Raw genomic sequence first — 9,609 nt, 5'->3', positions numbered from 1 at the left:
TTATGTGGGTATAACCCACATACTTCCAACTCAAAGCTGCCCTCCAGTGCTACCGAACTAAATGAGATTTCCTTTGCAGTTAGGGAAGCAACTACTGAACTCATGTATGAATGAAAAAAACTGTTCTCCTGCATAACAAGAGATTATTTTAGAGACAGTTGATAAAAACCATACATCCTTTTAATCGATGTCACAAAGAGGTATCGAAATTAAAAGCAAAAATTACACGGTAAGACTTAACAAAACTACTAGGAGCCTCAAAGGAAGTGATAATGAGACTAGGCTCAGAGCAATATGAATTAATGAACATGGTAAGGACAAGGAAGGGGAGAACAGTGAGCATGTGCTTAAGATACCAGGGGAGAGGATCAGGTGAGGAATTTGATCTTAGACAGCCACCTAGGTAAAGAAATAATGGGATAGGAATTCTAAACCCCATCATGTGCTTAAGAGTCGTTCTCAGCCGGATGTGGTGGCTCGCACCTGTAATCCAGCACTTTGGAAGGCCAAGGTGGGTGGATCACCTGAGGTCAGGAGTTCGAGACCAACCTGGCCAACATGGCAAAACCCCGTCTCTACTAAAAAAAATACAAAAATTAGCTGGGTGTGGTGGCACACATCTGTAATCCCAGCTACTTGGGAGGCTAAGGCAGGAGAATTGCTTGAACCTGGGAGGCAGAGCTTGCAGTGAGCTGAGATTGTACCACTGCACTCCAACCTGGGTGACAGAACAAGACTGTCTCAAAAAAAAAAAAAAAAAAAGTCATTCCCGCCATTGGCACTGTCTCTGTCATCCTCCCCTCTCTCAGCCTCTTTTTCATCATCCTTGATTATCTCCAGTTGGTCATCCCCACATTCAGTATCATCGTCATCCAGCAGGTCCTTCTCCTCAGCAGAGTCATCTGCAGCCCCTCAGATTCCATCTTCACATTAGTCTCATCTTACTTCACGGAGCTGCTGCTCTGCCCGTCATCTGACTTCACATTCTTTAACACTACTCCTTGTAGGCTCTCCTCCATTTCAAATTTCTCCAGATTTTCCAGTAGAGAATCCATTTTTTGTTTTATCTGGGTCAATTCCTTCTTATGGCCTGAAGGTCATCTCCTTTCAATTCGGAAGATCCCCACTGCCCACTCTTGGAATTGAAGACACTTTTGCCCCTTTGTGAGGTGTTTCCTGATACATGCTGGCGTTTTGAGGGTACTACAGCCCAAGCACTAGGAGGAGGAGGAGAAGCATGTGCTGGATCACTATGCGTCCTGTCATAATAATCCCATTGAAAGTCACAGACCAAGTCAAAAGAGGAGCCATACATCTCCGCTGCAGATCATCTCATGCCGGCTTTTCCTCAGTTCACTTTCAGCTCTGCAGCCAGATTGGTATCTAAAACTTGGCCGGCAATCATTCTGCCATCCCCTCCTGCCACAGTAGGCTGGGTATTTCTCTCATGAACACAGTGAACAGAGGCAAAGCCCTTATGAACAGAGCCACCCAGTTTTGCCATACTTTGAAAAGATTGCTTCCACATCAGACTTCTTGACCACAAGAGTGTTGAGATTCCCAATGAATACTCTGGGGTTCATGGAGTGAGGATTTGACTTGTTGATAACATTGCTAGCCGTTATGTTTGATGGGAAGGTTTCTCACAAAGCCAAAAACAGGAGTGGGAAGGGAGATTCTGTGTCTCCAACTCCAGGGTTCCATGTGGAGAAGCCAACTGCTGCTTGAGGTCAACAACGTGGTCACAACCACTCAGTATTCATCTCAAAGTTTACTTATAAAATTCATCTTCATTGGTCTAACTACAATTCATTCATTTTGCTGCTGTATAATCTTCCATTGTGCGAATACACCAAAACTTACTTATCCTTTCTTTTGTCCATGTTCGGATTATTTTAATTTTGTGCTATCACGAACAAAGATTAGTGCTATTAGGAGTATTTTATATATGTCTCCTAGTGGGCATATTTAAGAATTTATCTAGGTTATATACCATGAGTGAAATTACTGGGTTTTAGGGTAGACAATGTCCATTTTTTAGGATAATGCCCCCCCCACCCCGCCCCCGGCTTTTCATTTTTTAATCTACTAGGCTACTTTTGCTTTCTCAAACTCTTCCTTTACTAGCTCAGGACCTTTGCACAAACCATTTCCTTTACTTGAAACACTTTTCTCACTTGCCATTTACAAAGCTTGTCTTTTGCATTCTTTAGATATCAGCCTAATATCATATCCACAGAGAGGCCTTCTCTACTTACCCACCTGAAAGCAGATTGCCTTACTTTATTCTTCATCATAGCACCCAGTTCATTTACAGCCTGTGTCTCTCACCAGGCTATAAGGCTCAGGAGTGTAGGAACAGTGGCTATCTTGTTGAACATTGTTTATCTAGTGTCTAGCTCAATGCCTGGGATGCGGTAGGCATTTAAGAATATGTTTTCTGGATGAATGAATACATAAGCAAACTAATAAAAGACATTATTATCTTCATTTTACAAATAAGGATATTGAGGTTCAGGAAGGATTGTATAACATAGTGACATGATACAGATAGTAGCTGAAGAAGCCAGGATTTGAATATAGGGTCTGTTTTTCAAGGCTTTGGATAACATAATTAAAGTAACAGAATTTTCCAATAGTTATAAAGGTGATCTCTCTGTTAGTTTCTGGAACCCCTTCAACATCTTGTGTTCCAGGACTTTGGGGAATTTCTTAAGCAGAAACTAACTAGAATTCATCCTTAGGCTATTGGGCATCTCTTATTGTAGCATGCTAAACATAGGCATTTTATAGACTGTTGCCATATCACAGTAGGGTTTCTATGCAAGATGGAGAAGGGGAATACTTGGATATATTCCACAAATTAAACTTGGACTATTTCACAGACTTAGTATCAATCTTATCTGTGCCTTAAACATAAACTAGAATGAGTTATCATGAGTTTCTTGAGTATAGAAACCATGTCCTTACATCTTGGTGTCCCAGATGTCTAGCAGAGTATTTAACTTACAATGGGGGCTCAACACCTATCAGATGAGTGAAAAGTAGCAGAAGCTGGATTATGAGGGGTGACACCATTTCACCTTAAAGGTAAAATAATGCAAATGAGATTATATTCACATGTATTTAATGTAATATATAAAAATACATACATAGATATATGAATGAAGTAAAATGAGATAATAGCATATTCTGAAGACTATTTCAGAAATGAGCATTATGAATTATAGAAAAATTAAGTTACACAACAAACCAGCATATCCTGGGCATGAAGAGTATTAAAGTCATGGAATTATTGGTAAAATTCTCCTACAAAGTAGAAATAAATGCAACCACCTATTACACACACAGACACACACACAATCACACACACACACTCCAAAAAGAATTCCAGCAAATGCAATTGTGGTAGAGACAAGAAAGCAGAACTAAAATCTAAGTGATAGTATGTACCATTATGTTAGTTGTTATTATAGAAGGCTATGTGGCATCATGGCTAAAGACAGGAGGATGAGCATCAAACCTCGGTTCAAACCCAGCTCTGTCATTTTGTACTATAAGAACGCGGCAAATTACAACTCTGAGCTTCAGTTTTCTCATCTGTAAAGTAAGGACGATAACACTTACTTCATACTTTATCAGGAAGATCAAGTGAGACAATAGGAATGTTTAAAACGGTTGTAGGCACATGTTAGGTGCTCAGGAAATGAGTGTATTACTATTGTCATGATTTTCATCATCAGTGTCATCATCGTATTGGCAATTTGAGCAACACACTCTAATGGTCATCTTGTGGAACTAGAGATCTATCATGTCTGTGACAGTAGAGAAAGTTTTTATTCTATATACTTGCCATTGCCTCCTTTTTCTACTCAAACAATAGACCATTGTAAAGTACTTGGCCAACTGGATTGATCTGTTATGGTAACAGTTAATGCCAGATACATTGGAAATATAAATATTAATCCTACTCCAGGGGAGGAATACTAAGTCCTCATGATTATGGAGCATAGAAGCTTTTGATCAGCAATTAAAACAAACAAACAAACACAAAGGTTTGAGAGTGGGAGAATTACTCTCTTGCACAGTAGAGGACAGACCTGCAGCTGAATCCTTGAAGCCAGATATCTTTCTGAGCAGCAGTTTCTTGATTTATAAATTGGGAACATACTCACCTGTTAAGGTTTCTGTGAGGACTAAATCATATAATCTCTGCTAAATTACCTAACAGAGCACCCAGCACAAAGTGATACTAAAAAATAAAAAATAAAAAACAAAACAACAACAACAACAAAAACAGTGGTCTACACTTTCTTTCCCAAACTTTTTGAGTGTTCTAAAGACTTGGTAAATGGAAGCTAAAAAATCCTTTTTGAGAATAAGAGGCAGCTGGATGAGAGTGGGAGAGTTTTGTTGGAGGACTTAAAAGTCTTCCTGTTTTTACAAAACATGAATTAAGAAAATAATAAATAATGGAGCAGCAAAGGAAGAGGAATTACTGAGTGCCCTCTCTTTGATTTTTCTTTGATTTCCACATCTTGTCTTCCTAACGTACCTTCTTCTTAGGGTTGCATTGTAGTCTAGATGCTTTTAGAGCAAAATGTTCAGGTAACACAACCATACAAATTAAGAATTGAGTATCAGAAGTAATGATAAAGATACCACACTGGCATATATCTTTAGTGGTTATGCATTTTTATAAGGACTAATAAGTTCTGTGAAGCTTCATTTCTTCTTTTAACTCACAATTATTAAGGATCAGCTATATATTAGGAATTGTGCTAGATGTTAGTAATACAGAAAAAAACACTGTCAGTTCAAGTTGTTTGCATTCCAAATTCTTTCCTCTTACTCCCAACCCCACAAATGTGACTGCAAGAAAGAATATTTACACAAAGACGAAACTCTTTCATCCTGATCTATGACCATTGTTAGGCTTTATAATGACAGGAAGTCAAAGGAGGATAATGCCAGAAAGCTACAAAGACAAGGCAGATAGACCCATAAAGAAGAGGGAAGTTATTAATCGATGCAGTATAAATTTTAATTTTAATTTCAGTATCTCCAGTGATTCTTTTAATCATTTCTAGGCAGTATCTGAAAAATCTGTTTTTAGTCTTTTTATTTATAAAAATTAAATCAGAAATATTAATTACTTCAGTTTTGGTTTTGGTACATAATAAGAACACAAGGCCAGGCATGGTGGCTCACCCCTGTAATCCCAGCACTTTGGGAGGCAGAGGTGGGTGGATCACTTGTGGTCAGGAGTTCGAGACCAGCCTGGCCAACATAGTGAAACCCCATCTCTACTAAAAATACAAAAAAATTAACTGGGTGTGGTGGTGCACGCCTGTAATCCCAGCTACTCTGGAGGCTGAGGCAGGAGAATTGCTTGAACCCAGGAGGCAAAGGTTGCAGCAGTGAGCCGAGATCACACCTCTACACTCCAGCCTGGGCAACAGAGTGAGACTTCATCTCAAAAAAAAAAAAAAGAGAACTAAAGTGTTGGTTGACTTGAGTATCTTGAGATACATAATTTTCTTACATGTCACATGTGTATAAGGTGTATACTAATCTCATGCATAGATCCCACTGAATTTTCTTACATTAAAAATTCTCTTTGTTCCACCTTTTGTAGTTATTTTAAATTAACTTTCCTCACTGTATTATTTGCATTGTATCATGCTACCCTAAGTCTCTTTGGAATCAAGGAAAAATAAATAGAAATATATGCCTTTGGCCATTACACCTAATGTGTTGAGGAAACAACCTCACTTTGTGTGTTCTTTCAGAAACACAGATTCTCACAAGATTCTTTATATATATATATATATAAATATATATTTTTATTATACTTTAAGTTCTAGGGTACATGTGCCATGTTGGTGTGCTGCACCCATTAACTCGGCATTTACATTAAGTGTATCTCCTAATGCTATCCCTTCCCCCTCTCCCCACCCCACAACAGGCCCCGGTGTGTGATGTTCCCCTTCCTGTGTCCAAGTGTTCTCATTGTTCAATTCCCCTCTATGAGTGAGAACATGTGGTGTTTGGTTTTTTGTCCTTGCGATAATTTGCTGAGAATGATGGTTTCCAGCTTCATCCATGTCCCTACAAAGGACATGAACTCATCATTTTTTATGGCTGCATAGTATTCCATGGTGTATATATGCCACATTTTCTTAATCCAGTCTATCATTGTTGGACATTTGGGTTGGTTCCAAGTCTTTGCTATTGTGAGTAGTGCCGCAATAAACAGACATGTGCATGTGTCTTTATAGCAGCATTATTTATATTCCTCTGGGTATATACCCAGTAATGGGATGGCTGGGTCAAATGATATTTCTGGTTCTAGATCCCTGAGGAATCGCCACACTGACTTCCACAATGGTTGAACTAGTTTACACTCCCACCAACAGTGTAAAAGTGTTCCTATTTCTCCATATCCTCTCCAGCACCTGTTGTTTCCTGACTTTTTAATGATCGCCATTCTAACTGGTGTGAGATGGTATCTCACTGTGGTTTTGATTTGCATTTCTCTGATGGCCAGTGATGATGAGCATTTTTTAATGTGTCTTTTGGCTGCATAAATGTCTTCTTTTGAGAAGTGTCTGTTCATATCCTTTGCCCACTTTTTGATGGGGTTGTTTGTTTTTTTCTTGTAAATTTGTTTGAGTTCGTTGTAGATTCTGGATATTAGCCCTTTGTCAGATGAATAGATTGCAAAAATTTTCCCCCATTCTGTAGGTTGCCTGTTCATTCTGATGGTAGTTTCTTTTGCTGTGCAGAAGCTGTTTAGTTTAATTAGATCCCATTTGTCAATTTTGGCTTTTGTTGCCATTGCTTTTGGTGTTTTAGTCATGAAGTCCTCACCCATGCCTGTGTCCTGAATGGTATTACCTAGGTTTTCTTCTAGGGTTTTTATGGTTTCAGGTCTAACATTTAAGTCTTTAATCCATCTTGAATTAATTTTTGTATAAGGTGTAAGGAAGGGATCCAGTTTCAGCTTTCTACATATGGCTAGACAGTTTTCCCAGAAAAATTCTCACAAGATTCTTTTACCAGTGACAGTTAAAAGATAATGATGGTGATAACAAATGCCAAATGTATAGGGTTTTAATTTATTTTCTTAATAAGGATAATAAGTCTGGTTATTTATTTGCAATTGTAGCCCACATTTCATAGCACTTTCCACCTAGTTACAAATAAAAGATCTATTAGTAATATTTATGAAATATATTAATATATTTATATCAAAAAAACATTGCAATTCATTTCTTCCAATCATTTTCTCACTATATGTAACCAGCAGGAGGGTTAAAGGTTCAAAAAAACCCCTGGAAGTCTTCCTTTTGGGATAGCTCCAGCACATAGCATGAAACAATATAGCTGCATAAATTATTAACACCACTTTAATCCTCCGATTAAAACTGCAGTGTGAAGCAGACTGTTTTCCTATGTAAGCCACACCATGGGAGCATGTTAAGCACCTTTAGATGTTATTCTAATTCTTCCAGCACTTAGCACAGAGCCGCTGAGCACGATAGGCTCCATTATACATAGTTTATTTGCTGGGTTCAAATCATTTGAGTGCTATTTGATACACTAAATCATTAATAGGTAAAGTGGGATTCATAGTCAGTTCAACTCAACAAACATTTATGGAGCATCTACTATGTAATATGATCATGTCACTTCCATGCTTAAAATCTTTCAGTAATTCCCTATAGCTTTCAGGATAAAATCCAAGCTTCTTAATACAGAATAAGAAGCCCTACCTAATCCATCATAATGGCAGATATATGACATACAGGCTCCCACTCCCCTCTTCTGCCCCCACAACAAAGGGAATCAATGTATCCCATCACTATTTCCCACTGAGACTGGCCATGGCTTCAGAATCCTTCACAACACAATGTTCTAGACAGCCACCACCAATAGACAGGAGTGAAAATCTATTTGCTAGTCCTTTCGGATGATCTAGCATTCCAGAACTTCACCAAACACCATTTGCTCCAGTCACATAGAATGACATGTAGATCCCTAAACATGCAAGACTTTTCACACTTATGTGCCTTTGCATATGTTCTCTCTCCCTAGAATAATCTTCCTCCTTTTCCATGTTTAGGTAGCTCCCACTCATCCTGCATAATTCAGATGAAGCTTCAACTTCTCGGTCTGATCCCAATATCTTTCTTCTGTGCTCTTGAAATACTTGGCACTTAGCATTTTTTTTTTTACTGGACCATGATTATTAGTGGTTCATCCCTCTCCTTGACTAAAGTTAAATTCTTTGAGAGTAAAGGATATGTCTTATTTTACCTTGTATCTCAGGAAGCCATCACAGACCCTGGCATACAGTAGGTATTTAATAAATGTCTAAGAATAAATGTTCTAGTCACTCTACTAGGTTCCAGGAACACCTAAAAGAATAATGCATAAGAACAGGTAACATTTAGTCAACATTTATTATGAGCCAGGCATTGCTCTAAGCATTTTACATGTATTTTCTTATTTAAACCTCACAGCACCTACCCTTCAAGGTAGATTCTGTGCTTGGAAGGACTGTAATAGATACATGTTCAATATAAAGGGGTAGCACAGAACAGAGAGTGATTAGTGTGGTAGGAGATGGAGGGACAAATGATCAGGGAAGCTTTCACTAAAGAAGTGGTATTTGCTGGGTGCGATGGCTCATGCCTGTAATCCCAGTACTTTGGGAGGCCGAGGCGGGCAGATCATGAGGTCAGGAGTTCGAGACCATCCTGGCTAACATGGTGAAACCCCGTCTCCACTAAAAATACAAAAAAATTAGCTGGGCCTGGTGGCGGGCGCCTGTAGTCCCAGCTACTTGGGAGGCTGAGGCATGAGAGTGGCATCAACCCAGGAGGCAGAGCTTGTAGTGAGCCGAGATCATGCCACAGCACTCCAACCTGGGCAACAGAGTGAGACTGTCTCAAAAAAAAAAAAAAAAAAGGAAGAAGTAGTATTCAAATCAGGTTTGGAAGACAAAGAAGGGCACAGGAAATGGAGTGAAGGGAAAGATAGACTAGGCAGACAGAGGAGCGAAACAACACACATAGGAGTGAACCAAGATGATGTTTGGCCAGCAGGACCCAGTGCAAAATGAAGATGTGGGGAGAGGGAACATACACAAAGGCATCTAAGTGAGATGGGGTCTCAATGTGTTGACCAGGATGGTCTCAAAATCCTGGTCTCAAGCAATCCTTCCATCTCAGTGTCCCACAGTGCTGGGATTACAGGCATGAGCCACTGCGCCTGGCCAGCATGAAGACGTGGGTTCTTTCATGCAATAATTAGTTCAAAATAGTTACAGCAGAGCATTAAATAAAACGGAGCCCTTCTGAGCTCAGCACCCTCTCAAACAGCATAGATTGCACACCCATGAAGCCAGAGCTGCTGGGTACCATAAATGCTTCAGTATTGCTGGAACAAGAAGTACCTGGAGAATAAGTACTTTATGAGACAGGAAATGACACCAGTGACGTCAGCAAAGGCCAGATGATATACTATGGTAAGTAGCCTGGACTTTGTCCCATAGTTAACAAGAAGCCATAGAAGGGATCTCAGCATTGATGCAATCTGATT

At 39.3% G+C, this 9,609-nt stretch overlaps 1 pseudogene; it reads right to left on the bottom strand.

Annotated features, from left to right (window-relative positions):
• Positions 1 to 762: 762 nt before the first annotated feature.
• On the bottom strand, positions 763 to 1,883 carry LOC129044130 (heterogeneous nuclear ribonucleoproteins C1/C2-like; annotated as a pseudogene).
• Between the last annotated feature and the right edge of the window lie 7,726 nt (positions 1,884 to 9,609).

This window comes from Pongo pygmaeus, chromosome 1 (assembly GCF_028885625.2).
Source record: "Pongo pygmaeus isolate AG05252 chromosome 1, NHGRI_mPonPyg2-v2.0_pri, whole genome shotgun sequence".
Taxonomy (NCBI): Eukaryota; Metazoa; Chordata; class Mammalia; order Primates; family Hominidae; genus Pongo; species Pongo pygmaeus.
The sequence above is the reverse complement of the archived record's forward strand: the minus strand, read 5'-3'. Positions and strand labels throughout refer to the sequence as shown.